At 34.5% G+C, this 11993-nt stretch overlaps 1 long non-coding RNA gene across 1 annotated transcript; it reads right to left on the bottom strand.

Annotated features, from left to right (window-relative positions):
• Positions 1–7665: 7665 nt before the first annotated feature.
• Positions 7666–8114, bottom strand: LOC132536336 (uncharacterized). The gene is made up of 2 exons (XR_009547957.1): positions 7933–8114; positions 7666–7862 (listed from the first exon to the last, which is right to left on the bottom strand). It is a non-coding gene; the product is annotated as an uncharacterized LOC132536336 (long non-coding RNA).
• Positions 8115–11993: the final 3879 nt, after the last annotated feature.

Raw genomic sequence — 11993 nt, 5'->3', positions numbered from 1 at the left:
AAGTTATTAAAGCTCAGAGTGAAGTAAAGTTATTTTGACTGGAAGTCGGGCTGTAGCGCAGCAGGTTAAGCGCAGGTGGCACAAAGCACAAGGACTGGTGTAAGGATCCCAGTTTGAGCCCCCTGCCTCCCCACCCACAGGGGAGTCACTTCACAGGTAGTGAAGCAGGTCTGCAGGTGTCTGTCTTTCTCTCCCTCTCTCTGTCTTCCCCTCCCCTCTCCATTTCTCTCTGTCCTATCCAACAACGACCACATCAATAACTATAATAATAAAACAACAAGGGCAACAAAAGGGAATAAATAAATAAATATTTTTAAAAAGTTATTTTGACTAGTGCTGGTTATTTCTGTTTGACAATGTTGCACTTTTGTTGGAGAAATCTGATCTGGCTCATCTGATACTGGAGCCTAGTGAATTGTCCACAGGCTATTGCAAATAATGAACTTGAGTTTGAATAACAGTAGTTACTTCAGTGGTAAAACAGTGAGATTATGTTCACCCAAGTGGCAGCAATATAGAGAACCACATGTAGCACTCATCACCAGCAAATTAATTAGCTGATAATTCTCCAAAGTCCCTTAGTAAAGGTTGCAAATCATTGGAGGAGCCAATTAAGCCATAACAAAAGAGCCAGTGCCAATAAGTTTGACCATATAGCATAGACAGCAGAGTCCCCAGATCTGTCTATTATGTATGCATTTACACACTGTATACTATTGAATTCTGATCAGAATGAAAATGTCCCTTTGAGTTAGTCTTTGCATGTACTTTGGATAAAATGTCTGAGAGTGCTATTGCTGGGACATAGGGAAATTCCACTTTTACTTGCTTAAGGATGCTTTGTACAGTCTTCCAAAGGGGCTACAGCAGTTTACATACCCACCAGTAGTAGTATAGCAGTGTCCCTATTCTCCACAACCTTGCCAACACCTGGCATTCCCCATTTTGTTGACTTAGCTCATTCTCACAGGTGTAAGGTAGCATCTCCGTGTAGTTTTAATTTGCATTTATGTCACGATAAGTGAAGTGGAGCATTTCTGCCTGTGTCTGTGGGCCATGTGTATATCTTATTTAGAAATATGCCAATTCAGTTCCTTGGCTCACACTTTTTATTGGAATGTGTTTGTTTGTTTATTGTTGAGCTGTAATAGTTCTTTACATGTTTAAGGTAAGTACCTTGTCAGATATGTGATGTACAAATGTCCTCTCCCATTTACTGGATTACCTGTTTAATCTTGTATAGTTTGCTTTCAGTGTGTTTCAGTGTGCAGAAGCTCTTCAGTTTGATGTAGTCACATTTATTTATTCTTCTTTTCATTTCCAATTTACATGAGGTGGAGTCTCCAAATAAAACATTGATGTGACGATCCTACAATGTTTCACTGGTGTTTACTTTTATATATTTTAGAGTTTATACTCTAATATCTAAGTCTTTGATCCTTTTTGATCTGATTTTGGTATATGGTGTTAAGTGATGGTTTAGTTTCACTCTTTTACATGTGGTTGATCAATTTTCCTGTACTATTTATTAAAGAGAGCTTAGGTGACTATATGTGTATGGACTCATTTCTGGGCTCTTGATACTGTCCATTTAGCCAAGTGTCCATTTTTATTCCAGTTCCAAGTTGTCTTAACTAGTGTTTCTTTGTAGTATAAACTCACGTTGGTGATACCTCCATCTTTTTCCTTTTCTCTCATAAAAGTTTTGGCTATTTGTGGTTTTTTTTTTTTTTTTCTCTTCTCTTTCTTCTTTTCTTTCTTTTTTTTTTTGTGATTTCATACAAAGTTATAGACAAGTTGTTCAATTTCTTTGAAAAATGCCATTGATTTCTTGATATGAATTGCTTTGAAACTGTAGACTGCTTTTAGTAAAATGGCAATTATAATAATCTTTACTCAATCCAGAAAAAAGGAAATATTCTTCCATTTATAAGTGTCATTCTTCATTTCTTTTAATTCTTTTTTAACTTCCTTCTACTGCAGAAAAAAGAATATTGCAAAACACTATTTTTTAAACAACTACATCTTGCATCCATTCAAAACCAGTGGGCTAAATGAACTGACTGAAAGAATCAAGACAGGCAATATGACCAAATGCAGAGCCAGCTGGGTCCTCTTGTTTGTGGGCTTATATATTCTCATGGATAGGCAGCACATTACACACAGTTGCTTGACCTGATTATTACATGGTCACGGACTATAAATTTTAAATCTTATTCAGGCATTATTAAAAATTGGAAACAAATAGTTTTGAGTTTTTGTTCAAGCTTTAAAGTCTAAATTATTTAGCCACTGGTAGTTTTACAGAAAATAAAATAATACAGCAAGAAAAAAATCAATAAGGAAAACTTCAGTGAATGTTGGGAGTTAGTTGATTTCAGGTAGCTTGAAATCTCAGTCTCAAGCTTCTTCTAAAGACTGCAGCTAGCTTGAAATCTCAGTCTCAAGCTTCTTCTAAAGAAGACAGATGACATTGCACATGAAGGAACTCTTTGTACACAGCTCCTCTAATGTGTATTAACAAATTTTAGCATTTTTGCTTGCTACATTTCCATACTTTTCTGCTACTGAGTTTTCATAATTAGAGGCTTACCCAGTTCTGGAAAATCATTCATGTGTAATTTAGGATGCATAGATATGTAAATTATAGTGACAGATTCCAAAAACATATTTAATTAATCAAGTATTATGTTTGTGTAACTAAATCCTTACTTTTTCTTTTTTAATCTACTCAGTCTAGGGATTATTTGAAAGTGCTCCACAATACTATCAAAGTTGTATCATCTTTTTAGTGCTTTATCTGTTTTGAGGCTATTACTAAGTTCACTGAGATTTATTATATTTTATAAATATATCTCTTCCTGCAGGTAACTCCTTGTGTCCATGGAGGAGAGCAAGGAGACGGGGATGACATTTTATGGGAAAAGAACAGGAAAAGAACATATACGAGAAAATATACAATTAAGGAAAAGGTGAAACTTGAAGGCAGGTCAATTAGGAAATAATAGATTTATCCTAGATTTCACCCAAAGGCTTCTGCTGTTTTCCATAGAGAGAAATTTCTAAATCAACTCTGTCTTCTCAAAGTTCTATTTTATGTTCTCTCTTCTCATTTTTGTTCCCCAGATCATCTTGGTGTGTTTGAGGGGGAGAAAAGATAGTGGTTCACAGCACTGTTGTTGGCACATGGGTACAGTTTCTCATCTCTCTGTGACAGGTGTCTACAAAACAAGTTTATCATTCTGTTAGTTTTGTAGTTAGTTGGGAAGTTTTAGGATATATATTTTTATTTATTCATGATTATCTATTTTAATACTTTAACTTAGCAGTCTAAATTTAATTCACTCAAATCCTCCTCACAAAAACCAGTATAATGATTTATTTGAATGCACAATATTTGTTGGGTAGAGAGTTACATGCTGTCAACATGTTGATAATAATCCAATATATTGTGCTTATTTAATGATTAGAGTGATATTTGTTTTACTATTTTAAAGAGGTATCTCATCCTCTTTTAATCTGCTTCAAAGTTGATTTTTTAATAGACCCTAGGCTTCTTGAATATGTGGTTTCACTGTTCCTGCAGTGGTTTTTTCATTCAGGTAGGGAAAGAAGGAGAGATATCGCAGCAGGAGAGCTCTCCTGTGCCATGGCACTCCAGTGTGTTACCTGGACTAACACCTGGGCTACAGACACAGCATAGGAAAGAATGTGTCCTAGTTAGTGTACTATCTCTATGTTCCTGTGAATTTATTGTCCTACCACTCCTAGGAAATTGGGATTGTTACTGCTAACTTATTTATTAAGTCACTTTTAGAAAAGCATCAGTCCAAATTCTTTGAAAACTGCTTAACACCATGATTGCTGTGTTATTTCCACGTGGCTGAACATATATTTTTTACCTTTCCATCTGCAATGTCTCCTTAACTTCCCTAACTCCTGTCTATTCCACCTGGTGCTTAATAAATGTAGCACTGTGTATACTCAATCACAATCTCTCTGTCTCTCTGTCTCTCTCTTAGAAGATTTATTTATTCAACAGGAGTGAGAGAGGGAACCAGGGAATTATTTCTGCTTATGTTGTTTGAAGATGGAACTCTGAATCTCACTTATGTATGTTTTCTGCTCTACCTTTAAACTCTACCCCTGCCATCATGCATTATTTATGCTACTAGCCTTCCTATGGGTAGAAACTATCTACTTTGTGTGCAAATTAAGTCTTAGCTTGCATTTATGGAAAACTGAATTAAACTGATATTACCCATATACTCTAGAAGTTGTATTTTCTTGAGAGGTAGGTTTTTGTTTGTCCTATAATCTTCTTGAAATGTTTGCTTGTTTGAGTACACTTCCATTTTTTATCTTATTTTAAAAGTTAAATATCAAAAGACACTGGAGTTTATTTCTGTTGTTTCTTCTCTCATCTGACCCTTCCAAAATTTTATATTTTCCAGTTTTGCAGCTTTCACTTTGCAATAAGTTAAGCTGATTTTAATCTGTGGGAGAATCTAAGAGGCCTGTGTTGAAAATATTTCTTTATAAGAGATTACTTTCTTTTTTCTTTTATTCCTGCTCTACAGACTAAAAATCTGCCCACTTTCAATTAATTTCCCCCTGTAGTTTCCTTGTTGTGCTGGGAGTTCAAAGCCTAAGGACTGTCAAGGTGTGTGAATTTCAGAAGACCAGAGGGACTTCATTCTGACCCAGAACACAGACAACCTAGTTATATATTCTTCTAGTCCCGTTGCCCTTTTCAGTAGATCTAGTTTGTACTCCCCCCTCATGTTTAGTCCTTTAAAGAAGTATCTGTACCTTAGAGTTCCTTATATTCTGATTAAGACAATTGACCTTCTTTAAAATTAACACCTGTTTATTTGTAAAAATCAAAGAAAACATCTAAGTCAACTCTAATATATATATATATATATTACATATTACAGAATTTAGATATGTATGTATATTTATTTTAAATTCCTTGAATTGTGCATATGCATTCGCATCGCTAAACCAACTTACCTTCCTTCCCCTTCTCAATTTCTCTCTTTCCTATCTAATAAAATGGGGAAAAAAAAATGGCCACCAGGAGCAGTGGATTTGTAGTGTAGGCAAAGAGTCCCAGCAGTAATCCTATAGGAGAAAAGTGCTGTTTAACAATGTACGGCTAGAAAACAGATACAAAAACACATTTTTTTTTGGCGGTGGGGGAAAAAACACACATTTTACCACCATCAATAATACGATAGGTATTGATTTGAGAGAGAGACATAGAGGGCGCAGTATAGAAACTTCCCCCACTTCCATAGCACTTCTTGCAATACAATGAGGCTCAAAGAAGATCATGTAAATGATAAGGTAGGCATCTAGATAATCATTTATCCTATAATTTTATTGTATTATTTTTAAATGTTTTATCTTTATTTGTTGGATAGAGACAGCCAGAATTCAAGAGAGAAGGGGGAACTAGAGAGGGAGAGACATAGACACCTGCAGCCCTGCTTCACCACTTGCAAAGCTTTCCCTGGACAGGTGAGGGGTGGGAGCTGGGACCTGGGTCCTTAAGCATTGTAACATGTGCGCTCAACCAGGTGTGCCATGACCAGATACCCCTCTATAATTTAGTTTTAATAAATGCTCAAGTAAATAAATAAAAGGACTCTTGTCATAAAGCTGACTACCTTGGGCCAGTAGTTGACTTATGCTGAAAACATACTTGTCTTTCAGGAGGCCTTGGTTTTAAGCCTAAACACCAGAAGCAGTTCACTCAGAGTTGAATGGGGCTGTGGTATCTCTACTCTCTCTGTGACTCTCTTCTCTACTCTCTCTGAACTAAAAAGAATTTAAAAAAATTTATGGGAAGTTCACTTGGCCATAATGTCTCTTCTGCAAAAAAAGCCCAAGGTCATTTCCTCAGCACAATGAAAAAAAAAAAAAAAAAAAAAAGCTGATTATGTGGATTCCGTTTTAAGTGATTAATACAAACCAGAAGAAATCCTGAATCTATCTTTTTTCCAAATCTAATTTTGACAGCATATTGCTAAAGATGCAAATTTACATTGCCAAGTCAAAATCTGCCTAAGTAGAAATACTTAGTTTGGTTTGCCAACAATAGATTATAACAATTTTTGAGCTAAATATCATATCTCCAAATTTAAATTACATGTTTTATTCCTTTAGGTTTAACTACCTGTCTAGAATGACAGTTCAATTGTTAGGGTCACTCTTTTGTTATGCATATGACTCTGGCACCAGCAGATTTTTAGTGAGTGTACTGGGAGTTTGGGTGTTTGCCTTAACTTCTGTCTCTGTCTCTTTCTAACTGAAAAGCCCCAGAGATGGCTAAATCTATATCTATATATCTCTATATCTATGTATATTCTTGTTTCCCTAATGAAGTAAAATAATAAATTTGGGGAGCATCTGCAAATTAGTAATAGTTGTTCAAGTGTTAACACTACACAAAGTTTTTAAATCGTTAATAGCATCCTAAGCACTTACAAAGTCATATGCACATTTTAGCAACAGATTTTTCAAAATGTTATGCTCTAGTGCTATCAGTATACACTGATTTAGCCAATGTGACAAGCTTTGCCCCCTAAGCCAAACACACTTTAATATTTTTTTGTTATATATTCAATTCACTGGCACTCACTTGGTGATATGATTCCATAATGATTTGGTGCAAAACCACATACATTCCAAAATTCTCCGAGCTTCATTAACCTCTTATCCCCCAACTGATGCACTACTGGCATATGAACATAGCCAAAGGCAATTCATATGCAGGCTCAGCAACTCAGAGTGTGAGGCAATTATCCCAGTTAGTTATCTACATTGATTAAATTCACCTTCAAGTTGCTCTCTTCTCCATATCATTTGATGAGTGTACATACGGGAAGGATTCAGTAAAAATTATAATTCTCTCCAGTCTATGAATAATGCTTTTCTTTCTTCACAGTAAGAGCATTCATCTAAGAGATTATGATTAGAAATGAGAAAAATCCTGTCACTCAAATAAGGCAGTAGTTCTCAACTTTAGTGTGTATTAGAATCATCTGGAACATTTATTAGAAGAGGGAATTCGGGATCCTACTTCTGAAGTTGCCAATTCAGTATTATTAGGGTGGGACCTGAGATTCTGTGTTGTTACCACTTCCCAGGTGATACTGATTATGCTGTACCAGGCATTTGGCTTCAAGAATCATTTACTTATGACACAGTCTGAGCAAACTTAATCTTGCTTACATGGCAAAGTAGCATATTCACTTAGGCAGTGCTTAATTTAACTATGAGCACCTACTATCAGTTAATATATTCTTTAGAGTAGAAATTAAGCCTTTTCTGGTTGTTTACCATTCAAAATTGACATTATAAAGCCTCTGTATGTATATAGATTTCTGATAATCCTTTAATTTACTTGTCTTTGATTATTTAAAAAAAAGATTTATTTATCTATGAGAAAGATAGGGGAGCAAAACAGAGAGGAGAGAGAGTGAGAGTACTAGATCTTGACACAAGCAATGCTGGGAATAAAACTCATGCTTGAGAGTCTAAGGTTTCATCCACTATTCTACCTCCTATACTGCATACTTACCTATCTTTGACTATAGCCTAAATGGGATTATAAATGCTAGTAACTTCAATAATAATATAATCATTAGATAAATGGACAGTTTTACAAAAGGTTTATTCATTTATTACTGAGGGAAGAGAGAAAAAATGAACTGAGTTATCACTCAGAAACATGCAATGCCAGGGATTGAACTGGTGACTTCATGCTTTTGAGACCAGCATCTTATTCACTCTGCCACCTCATGGACTTTAGAAATTTTATGCAAGTCTTCCTCCTTCTTTCACTAGACTATCTAGAAATAAGGAAGCATATTTATTTATATCATACATATCATACATGACTGTATAGAGAATGTGACTTACTTTTCAAGAAGCAATAAAGTCATAACAATATCCTTGCTGTGTTGATAATGACACAACACCCTCACTGGATAGAATTTGTTAAAGAAGGCTACTCAGTAGGGGTCTCTTGAGCCCATTGTCTCTTTTCTCTTCTTTTTTTCTTTAAAGATTGATTGATTGATTGATGAGATAGAGAGGAAGAACCAGAGCATCATTCTGCTAAAATTGAAGTCTGATTCTCATAAATAAACAATAAAGATTTTATGTTTGTAAATGAGAAGGGAAAAAAGATGGGCAAATCTAGTCATAATGAACCCTTCATGACATAAGAGAACATTCTAGATCTCATTAATTCTAGAATTGCTCACATATTAATTTTGTGGCTGCCATGTTAAATGCTCAGTTTGACTGAACTTCAATTACAGAAAACAATTTCAGCATAAGTTCATCCTAAATGTCACAAGTCAAGCTTACTAGAAATTATGTTATCTACTGAAGCATCAAATTTAGATGAGTTGACTGTGCTATAACTTACTCATATGACAAGAGTAGTAGGAAAACTATTGGAACACACACACTCCAATACATTAGTCAGGGAAATGATTTTTTTCCCCTTAGTTTTAATACCTTTTCATCTACTTGAGAAACTAAGTAAGATAGGGCCAAAAGGTTACTAAACAAACTCTTGAAATATTTGTCTTTGGAAAAGTCAAACTAACCAGGCACTCTTAAAAGCCAGATTTGTATTCAGCCAGAGGAGAAAGTGAGCCTATAGAAATTAATATGGTCAGTTTTTTTTTTTCACAAGAGAATATCAAAGTTCAAGAGCAAAGCTGAAATTAGACAAATTAAAGATTAGTGCCTATCCTCCTTACTCTTTCACTTGTCAAGTTCTGCTAGTTGTTCATTTGTAAACCTATTATTAAAGAAGGTGACTCTTTCCAATTGTGTTCCAGTTTATTATCTTTCCAATTGTGTTCCAGTTTATTATTTCAAAATGCTAACGTTTAATAACTTTATTCTACAGTAAATATGTTTAAATCAAAGTTATATAGGAAAAAATAGATAATAAAAGCAGTTGAGTGATCTCTTTGAAAGTAGGTAGAGGTGGGGCTTAATTTTTGTGTCCTTTCCAAATCCATACATTATTATGTAAAGAAGATGAAGAACTGAAGACATTTAACTTCCTCATTAGGTATTTATTACTGATAGAAATCTATACATTTTTAAATCATCTAGCCCTTTCTTTATGGCACAGTGCCAAAACTATTTATTGTACATATCTGAAAACAATATAAGCAATGTTCTATTGATATATTTTATTAAACTGACAAGTCAATTGAAAACAACCATTGAAATCAACAACTGACTTGAGTGTTTCTGTTTTCTATGCTGTTTAACTTCCATGTCATACAGATTATTTCAGTCCTTTGATGATTGTATTTATTGCAACAGAAACTTAATATTTTCAATTCACGTTCTCAACCAAAAATATGTTAATTGGTAGATTGTACCACAGCTAACTGATCGAATCATCCAAGCAACTTAACCCTCTGTTATTTCCACTTTTTAATAAAAGTGCATACTAAGTAAGCTAGAAATAAGGGGGAATAGCTCAACAGCTAAAGCACTGAAATATCATGTCCTAGGTTTCTAGTTCAACCCCTGCCACTAGATGCACTGGAGTAATGACTTTTTTTTTTTTTTTTTTTTTTTGCCACTAGATTTATCCCTGGGAATAAACAGTTTAAGGAATACAAAAACTAGGATAATAACAACAGATGCTTATTTTCACTGAAATGTAAATTCTCTTGTATGCTTTTTCAAATGCTAGGTTCCTACAATGAGAAAGAACTGATTTTTTGGGTGGAGCAACTAATACTCTGAATAAAGCCAATCATCTTATGCTTTAATATGGCAGAACTTTGCTTCAGTTATATCACTTAGTATAGAAATAGCATGCTTACAAAATATTGCCCCTCACTCTGTATCACTGAATTAATTGTTCTCTCTTTCTGGAATAAAACATTGGTTCTGATATGTTTGCGTACTTTCCTACCGTAAGAAAAACTAATTTAGAAGGTATTATAAAATTGCTAACTTGTTACAATTTCTCTTAGAGATTTATTTTTACTACTTCTACATTTGTTTACTCAAATAAATATGCTGTTTTACTACTTATTAGTGAAAAGTGCATGAATACGGTATAATCGTATTTTTATGTAAATTTTATTCATGGTTATGTTATTACTTAGCTCGATGTAGAACATAAGATAAAGAACACAGAACACTTGGAATAGGTCCCTGTCCAGTCCATTTGAATATTTCTTCAATTACCTCCAAAGGAGTGATAATGTATTATAACAACAATGATTCTTTGAACAAAATTCTCTTATCTATACACTTTTGCTACTGATTACTAAGGGGAAAAAAGCAAGTCATTTTGGAGATAGAAAATTCTGGTTACTTAGTGGCAGACTAAAGATTAAATGCAAGGACTAAAGATACTGGAGAAGAGATAAGCAGGGCTATGTGGAAATGAGCTTCACTGAACATTTGTTTGAAACAAAAAAATGTCATCTCCAATGAGAGTTCATTTGGGAGGCTATAAACCAGGTTGCAGAGGCTCCCCAACACCTCTGAGGGTGGGGAGAGGGGAACATCAGTACTGTGGTGATTTTCCGTCTTTCTTTGTTGTTACGTCTTTGTGTCTCTATCTGAAAAAGAGAAGTCAAAGAAGCCCTGAAACAACAGAAAAGGAAAACTCCAAACTCCCTATAAAACTCAGTGGATGTTTATGTGAATGATACGAATAATAAAATTGCAGCGATTCAATTATAATATTTCATGTTAATATGAAAATAGGATTGAAACATGGAGAGGGTATCTCTGATCTAAGTGCCAAATCTCTGTTGATTTAACATTTTCTGGGAAAAGGTTCATCTTGGGCTTGAGAGATAACATAATGGTTATGCAAAAAGACTTATTGCCTCAGGCACAAAAGGTCCCAGATTCAATCACCCAGCACCACTGTAAACCGGAGCTGAACAATGCTTTGGTCTTCCTGACTCTTACTAAAATAAAATATTTTTAACACATGTACTCAACCAAGTGAACTGCAGCCTGGTCTGAAAATATTTCTTAAAAATAAAAGTTTTATTTTTTAACTCTAATATTATTTAGCAGATGAGAGAAATCTTTTACGTATAGTAACTATTCATAAATAGCAGCTGTTGTAACTACAACTTAGTAAATTAACTTGAGTTGTAAGAACAACACTCAATTATTTGTCACTTAAATGACAAATAATTTGCCAAGATGAATATCTGATTTACAGAAGCACAGTTATAATGGAAGGAGAATCATAATGGCACTATTAGTTTCTATGCCTTCCATTAAGCCTTCATTTTTGACACAACTTATGAAGTAAAAATGTGTCTTCCTTCAATACTAATCTTAAAAACCTTTATTGTTGTTTTAAATCTACTTTGGAGGACAACCAGAAATAAATTGTAAATAGTTTAAGGGATCTTATATTTGCTTTAAAAAAATTTTAAGGGGAACGGGCAGTAGCCCAGCGGGTTAAGCGCACATGGAGTGAAGAGCAGAGACTGGCCAAAGGATCTCGGTTTCAGCCCTTGGCTTCACAAGCAGTGAAGCAGCTCTGCACATGTCTATCTTTCTCTCACACTCTGTTTTCCCCTCCTCTCTTGCTTTCTCTCTGCCCTATCCAACAACAAGGGCAGTGATGACAACAATACCAATAATAATAGCAACTAGGGCAACAAAAATGGGGAAAAAATGGCTTCTAGGAGCAGTGGATTCATAGTGTAGGCACCAAGCCCCAGCAATAACCCTGGAGTCAACAAAAAAAAATGAAAAAACAATTTAAAAAATAAAACAGAACCCAAGATGGTAGAATTTTAATATCATCTATAAATTAGTTTAAGAGTCATTTTCCAGAATGTTTTTAAATTAGAAATATTTAGTTACAGTTGGTGCTCTGTTAGGAAAGACCCTTAACTTTTCCCTTCTTGTGTATTTTTATAAAGCCTCAGAATGCTTTTATTTTATTTTATTTT

Source organism: Erinaceus europaeus, unplaced genomic scaffold (assembly GCF_950295315.1).
Source record: "Erinaceus europaeus unplaced genomic scaffold, mEriEur2.1 scaffold_782, whole genome shotgun sequence".
Lineage (NCBI taxonomy): Eukaryota > Metazoa > Chordata > Mammalia > Eulipotyphla > Erinaceidae > Erinaceus > Erinaceus europaeus.
Note: the sequence above shows the minus strand (reverse complement) of the source record. Positions and strands in the feature narration are given on the sequence as shown.